This window comes from Littorina saxatilis, linkage group LG8 (assembly GCF_037325665.1).
Source record: "Littorina saxatilis isolate snail1 linkage group LG8, US_GU_Lsax_2.0, whole genome shotgun sequence".
Taxonomy (NCBI): domain Eukaryota; kingdom Metazoa; phylum Mollusca; class Gastropoda; order Littorinimorpha; family Littorinidae; genus Littorina; species Littorina saxatilis.
In genome coordinates, this window is record NC_090252.1 from 33,843,032 (window position 1) to 33,858,188 (window position 15,157).

The following is a 15,157-nucleotide window of genomic DNA, read 5'->3' on the forward strand; positions in this document are numbered from 1 at the left end:
TGGCTGGCATTCGGAACAGGCCAGCGTTTCCGATACCTAGCAGCACACGAAATAGCAGCTGGACTGGGACGAGAGAAGGCTCGTGCACTGCCAATGTTCCACGCTCTAACTGGATGCGACACTGTGTCTAGTTTTGCTAGACGTGGTAAGAAGACTGCGTGTGCAGTCTAGACGGTACTACCAGAACTCACTGAGGCGCTGCTGCTGCTGTCCTCTGCACCGTGTGACATACCAGATGATGCATTGCGCATGATCGAGAAGTTCGTGATCCTGTTGTATGATCGAACCAGCAAATGCACAGACATTGACAAGGCAAGGAGGAAAATCTTCGCAAGGAAGAACAATGTGCAGCTCATCCCTTCAACGAAGGCAGCTCTGGAAGAACATGTCAAGAGGGCAGAGTATCAAGGTGGACATGTGTGGGGTCAGATACTGCTGCCAGCACCAGAGCTCCCTCCACCAACCAACTGGGGTTGGTCAAGGACTGGAGAAGGACAGTACACACCTTACTGGACCAGGCTACCTGAAGCAGCTCACAGCTGCATTTAGCTGGTTTCTTGCAAGTGCAAGAAAGGGTGCGTGAGGCGCTGCAAGTGCAAAAAGGCTGCCCTTCAGTGCACAGCCCTCTGTGTGTGTTAAGGGGACTGCACATGACGATGAGTCAACAACATACATGTACTTGTGGCAATGCTGAACTTGTTAACATCACACTGTTTATGTACACGTATCTTCAGTACCAGTACATACCTAGCCTCAAATACCAGACCATTGTAGAATGTCAGTATACACCTAGCCTCAAATACTGGACCATGTAGCATGTCAGTATTATACCTAAGACATTTACAGAACTAAGACATTCTTTTCAAAGTATTGTGTTGAATCCAATATTTGCCTAGCTAATTTCCAAATACAATTATATAACAGACTGTGATAGATAATATTAAGTTGAAATTGGTACCATTGGATTCCTTGCCCCCAAAAACATACATTTAGGCACCAGAACCAAGTCATTAGCTCCATTATGTCCAGAGATAATAGCAAATGTAGATTTCAAGTGGCGGCCATTTTAAAATCCAATATGGCGGACATATAGAGAGAATTTCAAGTGGCCCAATATCTGAAAATGTTCACAACATATTAATGTACATCTGTGCCAAATTTGGTGCTTGTATAACAAAATGCACAATTCTTTTGAACATGTGGGCTAAGCCGCCCCACTATACCGTGAAGTATGCTTGAGGGCTTGACTAGACAACCCGATTGCGCCCATTACACGGCATAAAGAGAGCACCGTTCAACCCGGCCGATTCCCCTGACATTTTTTGGGGTAAACCAGGGTCAGCCTGGTGTTAGGGTAAAATACTTAACAGATTTGGTAATTAAACTTATCAATCAATATTTAAATCATAGGTAAGGTAAAGTACTTAGAGGTTGTAATAAAATGTTTTCACTTTGGTTGTTAACTGCTGCAACACTACACATCGACTCTGTAGTTCTTTGTTTGTGTGTTATTTGTGCATATGTCGTCGGTGTTTCCTCTGCCTCGTCTTTACTGAATTCACATAAAAAGATGACAGAGTTATTTTCAAACATTGTGTATTTGCTGAAGATTGCACTCCCAGATTAGTGCTCTATTCTGCAGTATAATTAGTTTGGTACCATGCAATGCGGGTTAATTAATATTAGGCTTAACTCTTCAAATCCAAAGAGTCGTGAGATGACCACAGTGCCACCTTTGTCTATCTTTCCCCCTTCCTAAAACTGCTAGCCTCGATGGCGTCTAAATTCCTGAACTTTTACACCATGTAGCCTTAAGTCACTTATTTTGAGATTTTTGCTTTTCCTTCGCCCAGCCTCATTTTAGTAGATTTACTTTTTGTCTTGGAGTACAGTATTTTTCTTAAATTGCCTGGAACTACATACATTTTCTTCTTTTTCGTTCATGGGCTGAAAATCCCATGTTCACTCTTGATTTTGTACGAGTGGATTTTTACGTGTATGACCTCGCTATACGCCTATTTTGGGGAAGCAGGCTGGGTATTTCCATGTTTCGATAACCCACACTCGGAACTCTGATATGGATGACAGTATTTTCTCCGTGCGCTCGATCATGATCTTGTGCATGCGTGTACACACGAAGGGGGATATTGCACTAGCAGGTCTGCACATAAGTTGACATGTGAATTGTGATTTCTTGTTTGCTTTCATTGAAAAGTCAAGCCCCCACCCTTTGAGCTTTGAAAAAGAGAAAAATGTGAACATTGTGGCACATGCACTGTTTGCAACATAATTTGTTTTTCTTCTTTTGTGGCTGCTACAGCACTGTAAAAGTTAAGATTGCAGATTTAATTATTTGGGACACTCACAATCACATTTCGCTCTATAATAAACAGTTAGTTCAGAACACTCAACGGGGGGCGTGGCCCTGTAGCTCGGTTTGTAGAGTATTGGACCTCTGATCTGCGGGTCATGGGTTCAAATCCCGGCTGGGATGGACATGGTCAACTGTACGTGCAAACTGCCTCGGACACAGTATCCATATTCCAACCCTAAATTGTCAAAGTGCATGTTGGTGAATTTGAGCTTTTGTATTTGCACTGATGGCTGCACACACACACACACTACACACACACACACACACACTACACACACACACACACTACACACACACACATACTGCACACACACACTGCACGCACACACTGACACACACACACCTTGACCTGTGCTTGAGCCTTCGCTTGACTTGACAGAAAATTCCCAAACCACCAACACATGATATTGCAGATAATGAAATGATCACAAAATTGAAGCCACAATTACCTTTACACAGACCTGGGAAGCCCGGTTTTCCACTTGGAGTACTGTATTCTCAAACAGACTTGGTGTATTTTCAGAAAATGAGCGTACTTCACACAGCATTTGAACATCCATGATTCAAACATGCTTCACACGCATCAGCGTCGCACCGTTACTGAATTAAATTTACCAATACAATTAAAACAAATGCTTCTTTTAATGTCTACTGACAATAACTGGAATCATGTGTCAAAACACTTGATCGGCTTCCGGATGCGCTTGTGAAGAAAAGCCGCCTAGGATTTTTTCTCGTCGTATCTTTTTCCACGATCGTACCGTGATCGTTTTCTTGACAATCATGCGTACAAAATACGGCAAAATCGTATGGGTCCCCAGGTCTGTTTACACGTACGTAACAAAGGTAGATTATCATATAACTTTTGTTTACACTTTGAACTTAGGTATTGTAGCATCACATCATCGATTTTTTTCATTGATTGCATTTACGTGTGAATGTTGAACTGTGATTATTTACACTTGTTCAAGCGCATTTTTGTAAATTTTGACTTTCAACCTTCACCACCAAAAATAAAGCTTTCGGACAAAGCTACAGACAATTAAGATGTAATCAATGATTATTTATTGACCATTGGGTTAAATTTTATTAGCTAATGTTACATGGTTACTTCATATTTTACGGATATGTAAAGACACCAAACAGTTTGACGGTTGCACACCACGGAAGAGCATGGTTGCACGTCGCGACAATATTTGATTGCCAGCGGTTGTGCACCATGGGACATTGTCCTTCTAAATTTTCCAGTAATATCAAGTTATATTTGGTGAATGTCTCAGCTCTTGTTTTGTTATGTTGTTATAGTCCCGGGCCCACCACCTTTATTGCCGATGTTCTGTGCGTTTTTGTACGATCCGATAACTCCATATTTTGCTTCTCTGCAACCCCCAACCCCCACGATAGCGGGCTACCACCCCCACCGATCCCGGCAGAGAGGTTGCAGAATGGAGATCTCTGGTATCACGACGGATAGCTATCTTGATGTTAGCGAAGAGGTGGTGGAAGCTGTGGACGCTGTTCTTTCACAAGGGCAAGCTCAGACCATAGGTCCACCCACAAGGACATCAACACCATCAAAGCCGTCTGGGAGTTTAGGCAAGCGTCATCTGTGTCAAGAGTGTGGCAAAAGTTACAAATATGCTTCTGGTCTCACAGAACACAGGAGACAAGCACACGGCTTTCAAACGGGATCAAGACACACGTGCGGGGTATGTGATAAAGCTTTCATGAACATTACTGAATTTCACAGCCACTGTAGTGGTCATCAAGGCATAAAGCCACACAGATGCAAAAAAATGCAACAAGTATTTCCAAAGCAAACGGAACCTCACACGCCACAATTGTAAGACAAAACCAAGACTTCTTGTCTGCAGCAAATGCGGCAAGAGTTTTGCTTGTGCCCGACTGCTGAGTCAGCACATGCATACCCATGACGAGAAACCCCAGTTTGAGTGTGTCAAGTGCCGCAGTAAGTTCAAACAGCGACAGGGGTTGCGTCGACATGAGAAGTCAAGGTGTCCAATGGCATTTAGGCAGTGAGAAACTGTCTGTGTTCAACTTCAAGTCACAAGAAGAATATTTTGTTGAAATTCTTTTACTCCAGATTGTTAGCAAGAAATCCAATATATGTGATCAATATTGTTTATTTATTTTACAATGACTACATTTTATTCTAATTTGAGTCAATTTGCAGCAAGGAATGCAGTTTGTGATATATTTTTAATTTACTCTTAGATGCATCAGATGTTGTGCATTTCGGGCTGATGAATTTTTATTGTATTACTTAGAAGCATTCGTCGGCTTTGCATTCTATTGTGATAGTTTCATTCTTATGGCCAACAATGTGGTATCCCTCTGCTACTGTCTTTGGAATTACTTCGAAGTCTTTTGAACAATATCTGAATACCCCGGCTTTATCGTCAAGCCGAAGAATGCGAAGCTTCACATTTTCAGTGGGGTGTAATGATAAAGCATGATCGATAGCGATGATGAATTCTTCACATTTTTCGGAACAATACCAGCACATGAAGCGGGGCTGATTCGCATCCATGGTTTATGCAGTGGACAGGTGATTTCAGGGGCCGGACTCCATCTGCCATAGAAAATTAGAAATATCAGAGTGCGAGTACCATCCTAAAAAAAGTGCATGTCTCCATGAAACTATTGGGACTGTACACTATCCGGTACAGTGGCCAGCAAAAGTATTGCACCACATAGAAAGAGAGGAAAGGTCTAACAATTTAGACACTTTTCAAACGGTCTTTTTAATACAATCAAGTATACTACACTCATGAATTTTTAACATAGTAAAGACGAAAGTCCCCTCTTTCTTGTGATACCAAATCTGTTAGCAAATGAAGAGTTCTTACATATCTAATTAGGACCGTTAAAATGTGAGGTAATTTCCCGATTCGTTCAAAGCAATTTTAGTCATTTCCGTTCTTCCCATTTGGTGCGATACTTTTGCTGGCCACTGTACACCATTACATGGCATGATGTTTGTTGTACAATGTTCAGAAGCGATTTTTCAGCCTTAAAGTAAACCTTTTCAACTTTCAATTACTTCCACGGCGCACAACCGATGACTACCGTGGCGCACAACCGGTCTGTACAAGGATTTTCCGTGGTGTGCAACCGTCAAACTGTTTAGTGTCCTTGCATATCCGTAAAATATGAAGTAACTATGTAACATTAGCTAATAAAATTTAACCCAATGGTCAATAAATAATCATTGATTACATTTTAATTGTCTGTAGCTTTGTCCGAAAGCTTGATTTTTAGTGGTGAAGGTTGAAAGTCAAAATTTACAAAAATGCGCTTGAACAAGTGTAAATAATCACAGTTCAACATTCCCACGTAAATGCAATCAATGAAAAAAATCGATGATGTGATGCTACAACACCTAAGTTCAAAGTGTAAACAAAAGTTATGTGATAATCTACTAATTAAGAGAAGAGATTTGTAATTTTGTGGAGAAACTCACCTCGCGTGTCCTGATCCCGCGGCTTTTAGTCGATGCAACCGATCCCGCGGCTTTCAGTCGGTGCAACCGTTTATACGGCGTGAGACTGATGTTCACACAGAGAGTAGCAAACAATTTGATTATTGTTACCAAAAACGAACACTTAAGTCATTTGATGCATTACTTATGCTTTTACTGATCATGTGACATTCGTTAGGACAGAGTTCTCAAACTAAAGATATGTAACCTGTCCACTGAATTGAAAACTGAATTCTGAAAATTAGCAGGCAGTAAGGAAAAGAAAAGCTTCAAATTACACTTTAATTTGATACACATGCAACATCGGCAGCTCACAGCGCTTTCAGAAGCCTTGGCCGCCGACACTGCCGTCCGCCACACTTAATTATTACACAATCATAGTTTATGGAACCCTCAACAACAGTATGTTGATGTACGTTGTTGTTAAAAACAAATTTTTTATCAATCGATTCTGCATTGACATAATCCAAAATGAACATTTTAGCGCCTAAAACGAGCCTGACACGATGTTTTCAATGAGCATCTCCCACAAACCACCCTCCACCTTCATGTACTCCCTCAACGACACCATCCTCAAAACTGTCCCCTCCAACCCATACCTAGGCATCCTATTCTCGGACAACCTCAAGTGGAGAAACCACATCAGCAGCATCACCAAGAAAGCAAACTGCACTCTTGGCTTCCTACGCAGAAACCTCCGCCACTGCCCGGCAGCCTGCAGACGAAATGCCTACCTGGCCCTCGTCCGACCTCTCCTTGAGTAGGGAGCCGTATACGCGTAGTCTGGGACCCGTACCAAGCGCAGGACATCGATAGGATGGAACGCATACAGCGCACAGCAGCACGTTTCATCGCCAACGACTACCGATCAAGACGTCCTGGCTTTGTTACGGGCCTCCTGACACGCCACAACCTCCCAACTCTCCGGGAACGTCGAGTAAACCTCCGCCTGACTTTCTACTACAAGGTGGTTGAGGGGCTGGTGCCGGCAATGCCTCCAGACAAATTCCTGACCCCTCAACGTGCTGGCCGCATGATCCGACCCAGAAGACAAACGTGACAGCAGACTGCGTTGGTAGCAACCCCATAGACAATTACATAAAAAAAACCAGGTGTTTCGCTGTACCACGCTGCAACACTGAACAATACAAACAGTCGTTCTTCCCACAATCCATGTACTCGCATTCAGTTTATGGGACACGCTAACTGCCTCTTTCTCACGCTGAAGAATTCACGCAGGTGATGATGTTACGGGAGGTTTATTGTTGTATTCCGTGACCATGACGCTGACCCTGGTGAAAACTACAAAAAGTAATTTAGAATACTAGAATAACTAAGATGAAACATCAAAGCACATTCTCATAAACGCATAACTTCAAACATGTTAATCACCTCTTTAAATGGTGAGACGGCGTCAAAGAAAGCACAAATCATTAAAGCATAATGATTACATTGACGTGACGCAGATTCCGGCTTAAGTAATAACTCATAACATTCAAATAACAGAATTACTAACACTGAATAAACAAAATAGGCAGCGAAATTAAGCGAATCGTCCAAAGTCTCAAATAGTCAAATCCGGTCAGACCACGAATTCGCGCATAAATTATCAAAGTAAACTAGCTTAACCAACGTATATTTCCCTTTCGGCATTATAATTACACTGAGTTAACTGCGAATTTAAAATCCATAAAAAATGTCAAAATTACCCTACAAATTAGATACTCATCAAATCAAACTTGAAATTTCATCATCTACAGTTATTATTGCGGACAAGGTATTCGCTCAAACAAAACAAGCCGATAATCAGCAGAAAACGCAGAAACAACGTCCAAAAATATTGAAGAAAAACGTCTCGACATATGCGGCAAATCCGAGCACAAAGTCAGTTGCAAACGGTGCAATATAATAGGCATATTTTGGTAAACAATAAGGCAATCATAATGCAAACAATCAACAAATAAATCAACATACCTGTACTGCGCATTGTCCCATTAAAGAAACTAACTTCAGACCACAAACTTCACTGAAGTGTAAAAAAAAAGAAAAGAAAAGATAGGCTTCCTTGAACCTTAAGCCTACTGCCTCTGACGGTTGCCAGTGGAAAAATGACCTTCAATCGCTATTCAGTTCCCGCATACCCTTTTCTGAATAGTGCTCAATACAAAAACACAACTGAATTCTTTGGCCAAGCAACACAAGCACGAAATCAGCGCACACTTCGTTACAAAAACTCACGCCGATACCGGTGAAAGAATGAAGCTTTGGTTAACACGACCAACAAGAAGGAATAACAGAGGGGTCAACACACATTGAAGAAAGAGAGAGAGAAGGAAGGAGGGACAGAGGGTAGGAGAGAAAGAGAGAGAGAGGGGGAAGGAGGGAGAAAGGGAAGGAGGGAGAGATAGGGAAAGAGAAAGGGAAGGAGAGGAGAAAGAGAAAGGACATAGAAATGGAGAGAGAGAGAGAGAGAGAGAGAGAGAGAGAGAGAGATGGAAGAAAAGAAAGAAAGATAAAGAGATAGAAGTTAAAGAGACCTAAAAGAGCAGAAAGAAAGTAAAGAATGAAGAGCTAGCGAAAAGAACAGTAAAAAGAATGAATAAGGGAAGAACGTAGCAACAAAAAAGGAAACAGTATAAGAGAGAAGAAGCTAGAGCAGGCAAAAAGAGTTTGCAAAGAAGAAAGAAGAAAGTGCTCAAGACAACAGGCCTCAGAGGGAATGGCCGTGCACTGCCAATCCAAAAGAGGCCTACAGAAGGTGAAGAACGAAAGAAGGGAAGGCACAGAAGAGGGTAAGTACAGAAGGGCTGAAGAAGGAACAGAGGTGGATAAAAGGAAAGAGTAAGAGGAAAAGAAGGGGAATGAGAGTGAAGAAGAAAAGGAGGAGAGTGACGATTCAACAAACACCCAAAGATTGCATTTTGAAAACGCACATAAAAATTCTCGCCTATGAAGGCGAGCACACTCCCGGCCGAAGCTGCATGCAGCTTCCAAAACTCTAAACAAGGTAAACTTGAAATAATCATTAGTCACAATAATACCAACAATGAAATAGAGAACTTGAAATTGTTCACCCAGTCTTTAAGGCCAAAAAAAGTCAAAGGGTAATCCGCTTTAGACTGGCCTGAGCAAGAAGCAAACCAGCATTACGCTGTCAACGAGTCTTTCAAAAGTTAAACAGACAATGTCAAAAACAGTAATCACTGCTACTCAGTGTCTTTCAAGTGGAGTGGGACCAGCTTGTGAATGGGTCGGTCGATGAAAGATGTCTGCACCTTAGGCAAACCTTTGGTCGTCTTCACCGAGGTCGAGACCCGCAGCTGAACCGACCGAATCAAGCCATCACCACCTGGATATGTCTTCTCAACGCGGGCCATTCTCCAGGTGCCCCTCGGAGCTCCATCTTCAATGAGAAGAACAACCATGCCAGGCTGCACAGCGTCCTTCTGGTGAAACCACTTTCGTCTCGGCTGCAGTGTTGGCAGATACTCTTTCTTCCACCTAGTCCAGAATTGTTCTACCAGGTACTGTACTCTCCTCCATCTCTTTCTTGAATACTGATCTTCCTTCTGGAAGGTTCCTGGGGGTGGAAAGATCGGTTCCGGTTTCAGTGTGAGCAGGTGGTTGGGTGTCAGAGGTTCGCAAGAAGTCGGGTCTTCCAGCTGAGTCACGCAGAGAGGCCTGTTATTGACCACACTGGCGACTTCATGGAACAAAGTTGAAAGAGTGTCTGAAGTAAGCCTGCTTCCATGATCCAAGAGCAGTCCGGAGAACACCTGGCGAACAGTTCTGATGAGTCGTTCCCAGACGCCTCCAAAGTGGCTGGCATGAGGAGGATTGAAGATGAAGTTGCAGTTCCGTTCAACCATTTCTTTGACTACCCTGTCTGGATCCATTTCATGACGAGCTTGTCTAAACTCTCGAGCTGCACCGACGAAGTTGGTTCCCCTGTCACATCGAATAGTCTTGACATTGCCGCGGATTGCAATAAATCTTCGTAGTCCACAGATGAAAGAGTCCGTGGTCATGTCTTCTAAGACTTCCAGATGGACAGCACGTGATGCAAGGCAGGTGAGGATCAGTCCATATCGTTTCGCTTCCTTCCTGCCGTGCCGTACTGTGAAGGGTCCAAAGCAATCCAGGCCAGTGTTGGTGAAGGGAGGTGAAGCTTCTATTCTCTCTGCAGGGAGATCAGCCATTCTCTGCTCCATTGGTCTTCCTCTCAGTCTGGCGCAAGGAACACACCTGTGGATTACAGATGTAACCAGGCGACGTGCACCACAGATCCACAATCCTCTTGACTGCAGGGCTGCTAAAGTAGTCGTACGACCTTGATGTCCAACTTGCTTATGGTGATACCTGGTAAGAAGCAGAGACAAGTGAGACTCGCGTGGCAGTATGAGAGGATGTTTGATCTTGTGGTCTTCCTCAGAACTTGACAGGCGTCCACCAACTCTGAGCAGGCCCTCCTTGTCAGTGTAGGCAGCGAGACGTTTCAACTCTGCATGAGTGGATCGCGATGCAACAGGATAGTAGATCAACTGTATGCTCCTGACGAGCCGCTCAAATGCAGTTTTCCTATCTTCCAGGGGGGTCGCAACCGAATCTCTGCTTGGAGTAGTTGTTTTCTGGATCAGGCGCAGCCAGGTCATGATGCGCATCACCACTTGAATCAGCTTCTCGAGTGTGGAGAATCCTTTGACCAATTCCTCTGCATCATCTCGAGGTTTCGTTGGTGCACACACGAAATGGGATCTCACTTCTCGGTCATTGTCTTCAACAGGCACGTCTGGTGGGTCATCAGGACAAGTAAAGTCTTTTTCCAGTAGCCTGATCAGGTGCTCGTTAGTGCGATCTCTAGTGCGAAAACAGAAGGCAGATTTTCTGGTGGGCGGTCTTGGCTGTTCGAGAGTCTTTGAAGCGAAGGCGTTTGCAGGGGGTCCATCTTGTTCACATGATGCCGCGACCTCTCCAACTAGGCCCCAGCCCAGTCTCGTTCGTTGAGCGTAGGGTTGGCCAGGTTCACCGAAAACTACTTCCAAAGGGCGTAGAGCTTCAGATACATTGACGCCCAATAGAATGGCGATGGGAGCATGCAAGAGAGGGGGGAAACAGTGGGCGATGTGTTCAAGATGAGACATGGAAAGTATAGTGTCTCGCGTGGGAATCTGGCTCCGATCAACACTGATCTCTGGGTGGGAATAGGCTTTCGGAACTTTGAGAGTCTCTTCAGAATCATAGGCTCTCACATGTAGATTGGTGAACGATTTGCATTCCACTGTTTCTGCCTTGGAGGTCATAGTGGTCAGTGTCAAAACAGAGTCCTGTGCTCCCAGGTTAAGCCTGTTCATCACCGAATCGCTAAGGAAAGTCGTGTCACTCATGGTATCGAGCATGGCGTAGACGAGTATTTCCTTGCTTGGGTCCAGTCCAGACGAGACATATACTGGCATATAGAGGGAGTAAAGTCTTGTGGTGATGTGGTGATCGACGGCATAACTCTTCTTGACTTCATCAAAGAGGCATTCTCCACATTTGGTAGTGGCAACAAACTTCATATCAGTTTCCTCGTCAATCAAAGAGACTTGGTGAGTGGCTTTCTGCGTGGGATTGAAATCCGGGTCGTGCATTATTGTAACATGCTTCATTTTGCAAGTGTCACAGGAAACCTTAGCAAAACACCCTTTGGCAGCATGGAAGCCTCTCAAACACTTGAAACAAAGCTTTCGTTTGATCGCAAACTCCTTTCGTTCTGCGTAGGGTTTTTCTGCCAACTTCTTGCAATCTGGGGTAAAGTGTTTGTCATTACAATAAAGACAACCTCTTTGTGCAGGAAACTTATTTGTTGCTGGGTCTTTTGCAGTGTCTTCTCCCGACTTGTTCTCCTGTTCCGGTTTGTCCACTTCGCTGATTGTTGTGTAGGTCTGCTTGCCGTTGGCCTTGGTAGACTGTGACTGGTCAGCACCTCGTTTTCTACCTTTATTGTGAAGATCTGCTTCGTGAAGAGCTTCACATTTGCTATCCAGAAACTTGACAAAGGTGGCAAAACTTGGATATCTGCCACAGGAGAGCTTGCTATCAGCAACACGTTGCCCCCATGACAATGCTAGTGAGTCTGGAAGCTTGTGGGCTAGACGCTTGATTTGTGCAGGGTCTTCTAGGATACTAAGTCCAGTTATCTTCTTTGCCATCACACAGCACTGTCTGAGGAAGTCTACGTAGTTTCTGAGGGAGACTGTATCCTTATCCTTCACTTCTGGCCATGCCTCCAGTCTTTCTTTCAATGCCTCGGCGATGGTGTAGTCTTCTCCAAAACGCCCTTTCAATATTTTTAAGGCACTGTTGTAGGACTCTTCTCCGAGATCATAGTAGAGATCACCAACGGCAACTTTGGCTGGACCTTCGATGAATTCTCGAAGCATCAGCATTTTATCTTCTGGTCCAACTGCACTGTTCCTCACCATGTGCTGAAAGGCTGCAAACCATGATGGATACTCTAAGGGGTCCCCTCTGAACACTGGTGGCTTTGGAACGGGAAGCCTGCTAATTGTGAGAGCATCTGCGATTGACTTTGCGAGGTTGACGTAGGTGGTTGGAACGGCATCTTCTTGGGGATAAATGCAATGTCTCTGTTCATGCAAGCTATCCGTGTTAGTCTGAGCGGAGAAAGCAGGATACCTTGAGGTGAAGGGTGGCGCGCTGGCATTCAGTGAATGTTCGCTCTGTATGGGCAGTCCTTGACCTGCTTGGGGTTGTCCTTGTGAGGAATGTGGCCACTGACTCAGATCAGACTTGAAGTGGACTTGTGTGTTCATAGGAGTGTCTCGACGCAAGCCGTTGGGGTTATGAAAAGTTGCTGGAACTCTAGTATGATCTGTATGCACCTGGTTGAACCTTGGGTCAGTGTTCATTGGAATGTGATGGGGCATGTAACTCAAATTAGCATCTGTCCCAAGGTTGTCACTCATGCTTGGTTGGGCATAATTCGTCTGTAGGGCTGTTCCTTTATTAGGCCTTGCAGTGGGATTTACCCTGTCTGTTATGCCTTGGTTTTCAGTGCGAGATAAGAACAGTTCATTGATGGGATCACACCGGGGCAAGGAGTTCAGGAGGGAGTTTGCTTCATCCTTTGGGGCTGCTGGATTGAGAGCATCTTCTATGGCATTGGCTACGTTCAATTCCATTTGTAGTCTTGCTCTGTCTTCTTCCAGCTTTACTTGAATCATTTGGTTTTCAAGCTCCTGAAAGCGCCTCGCCTCCTCCATTTCGTGCTGAGCTTCTTCTTGCTTTATCTTCTGTAAGCGTTCAGTTTCCTCCATTTCCCGTCGGAAATCTTCTAGTCTGATCTTCTGTAAGCGTTCAGTCTCCTCCATTCCTCGTTGAACCTCTTCCAGCTTGATCGTTCTCTTCTGTAGCTCCATTTGATGTCTCAGTTCAGCCTCTCTTCGTTGGGTTTCTTGAAGTTTTTCCATCATTTGGCACTTGGCTTGAAGAGCGGCTGCTTCTGATCGCGCAAGACGTCTACGAGAAGAAGTTGAAGAATGGGTCCCAGAAGAGTGCTTAGAGCTGGAGGAAATGGAAGAATTTCCTGGGTTTGTTTTAGTCTTTCTAGATTCATTTTCCTTACGCTTCAGATCTGTAACGTCATTTTGTTTAGTCTGGGTGAGCTGAGCATCTGGGGGCTCTAGAGTAATTTGGGCTAATTGGTTAACTAGATTGTCAGAGATATCAAAAAGTTCACAACAAGAGTCTTCGTATGGGGTAGACAGTTTCAGATATCTGACTGCTACAAGGCGTTCCTTTAGAGCTCGGCATTGTTTCAACAGTATGGTATGTAGCTCGCGGGCCTTTTGTGGGCTTATTGAGCTACCAGCATGTAGATTCTCCTGTATCTGGCCTACCAATTTCCCTACTTCTCGTATGTTTTCTTCTAAGTCTTTGGTCCGTGTGGGTCCAAGAGTCTTAACTGCGTCTGAGCTTGGACCTGATTGGCGGTATGGTCTGGTGTCTGATGGTGGTACATTAAATGCCTCTACTGGTCTGTCGGAGATCTGGTCGGTGGATCTCGTCATATGGTGCTCTTCGTCTTGAGAAGTCTGTTTTGAAGCCTGGCTGTCTAGAGTGAAGGTAGTATCGGCTGAAGGCAGTGAAAGATGAATGTCGCTGAGATAAGTTATCTCTTTGGCTTTTGATTCTTGCAGGGGCTGACTGGCATCTTGATCTTGGTAGGCCATGGTAGGTGAGCTGCTTATGTCCTTTGATAAGAGGCGGAAAGATGACTAGGCATAAAAGTTGATGAGTCTTCTCTCAGCGCACAGTTTTCACTGTACTCGCATTCAGTTTATGGGACACGCTAACTGCCTCTTTCTCACGCTGAAGAATTCACGCAGGTGATGATGTTACGGGAGGTTTATTGTTGTATTCCGTGACCATGACGCTGACCCTGGTGAAAACTACAAAAAGTAATTTAGAATACTAGAATAACTAAGATGAAACATCAAAGCACATTCTCATAAACGCATAACTTCAAACATGTTAATCACCTCTTTAAATGGCGAGACGGCGTCAAAGAAAGCACAAATCATTAAAGCATAATGATTACATTGACGTGACGCAGATTCCGGCTTAAGTAATAACTCATAACATTCAAATACCAGAGTTACTAACACTGAATAAACAAAATAGGCAGCGAAATTAAGCGAATCGTCCAAAGTCTCAAATAGTCAAATCCGGTCAGACCACGAATTCGCGCATAAATTATCAAAGTAAACTAGCTTAACCAACGTATATTTCCCTTTCGGCACTATAATTACACTGAGTTAACTGCGAATTTAAAATCCATAAAAAATGTCAAAATTACCCTACAAATTAGATACTCATCAAATCAAACTTGAAATTTCATCATCTACAGTTATTATTGCGGACAATTTATTCGCTCAAACAAAACAAGCCGATAATCAGCAGAAAACGCATAAACAACGTCCAGAACTATTGAAGAAAAACGTCTCGACATATGCAGTAAATCCGAGCACAAAGTCAGTTGCAAACGGTGCAATATAATAGGCATATTTCGGTAAACAATAAGGCAATCATAATGCAAACAATCAACAGATAAATCAACATACCTGTACTGCGCATTGTCCCATTAAAGAAACTAACTTCAGACCATAAACTTCACTGAAGTGTAAAAAAAAAGAAAAGATAGGCTTCCTTGAACCTTAAGCCTACTGCCTCCGACGGTTGCCAGTGGAAAAATGACCTTCAATCGCTATTCAGTTCCC

General features: G+C 43.7%; 1 protein-coding gene and 2 long non-coding RNA genes across 5 annotated transcripts in view; 1 reads left to right on the forward strand and 2 right to left on the reverse strand.

The window, feature by feature from the left end:
* LOC138973373 (uncharacterized) overlaps positions 1 to 15,157 on the reverse strand; it is a 458,327-nt gene that overhangs the window by 246,504 nt on the left and 196,666 nt on the right. The gene's annotated exons all lie outside the window — the stretch shown is intronic.
* Positions 1 to 15,157, forward strand: part of LOC138973367 (hemicentin-1-like) — a 486,299-nt gene that overhangs the window by 177,699 nt on the left and 293,443 nt on the right. The gene's annotated exons all lie outside the window — the stretch shown is intronic.
* Positions 2,943 to 6,993, reverse strand: LOC138973358 (uncharacterized). Its single transcript, XR_011457985.1, has 3 exons — positions 5,859 to 6,993; positions 4,877 to 4,967; positions 2,943 to 3,981 (listed from the first exon to the last, which is right to left on the reverse strand). It is a non-coding gene; the product is annotated as an uncharacterized lncRNA (long non-coding RNA).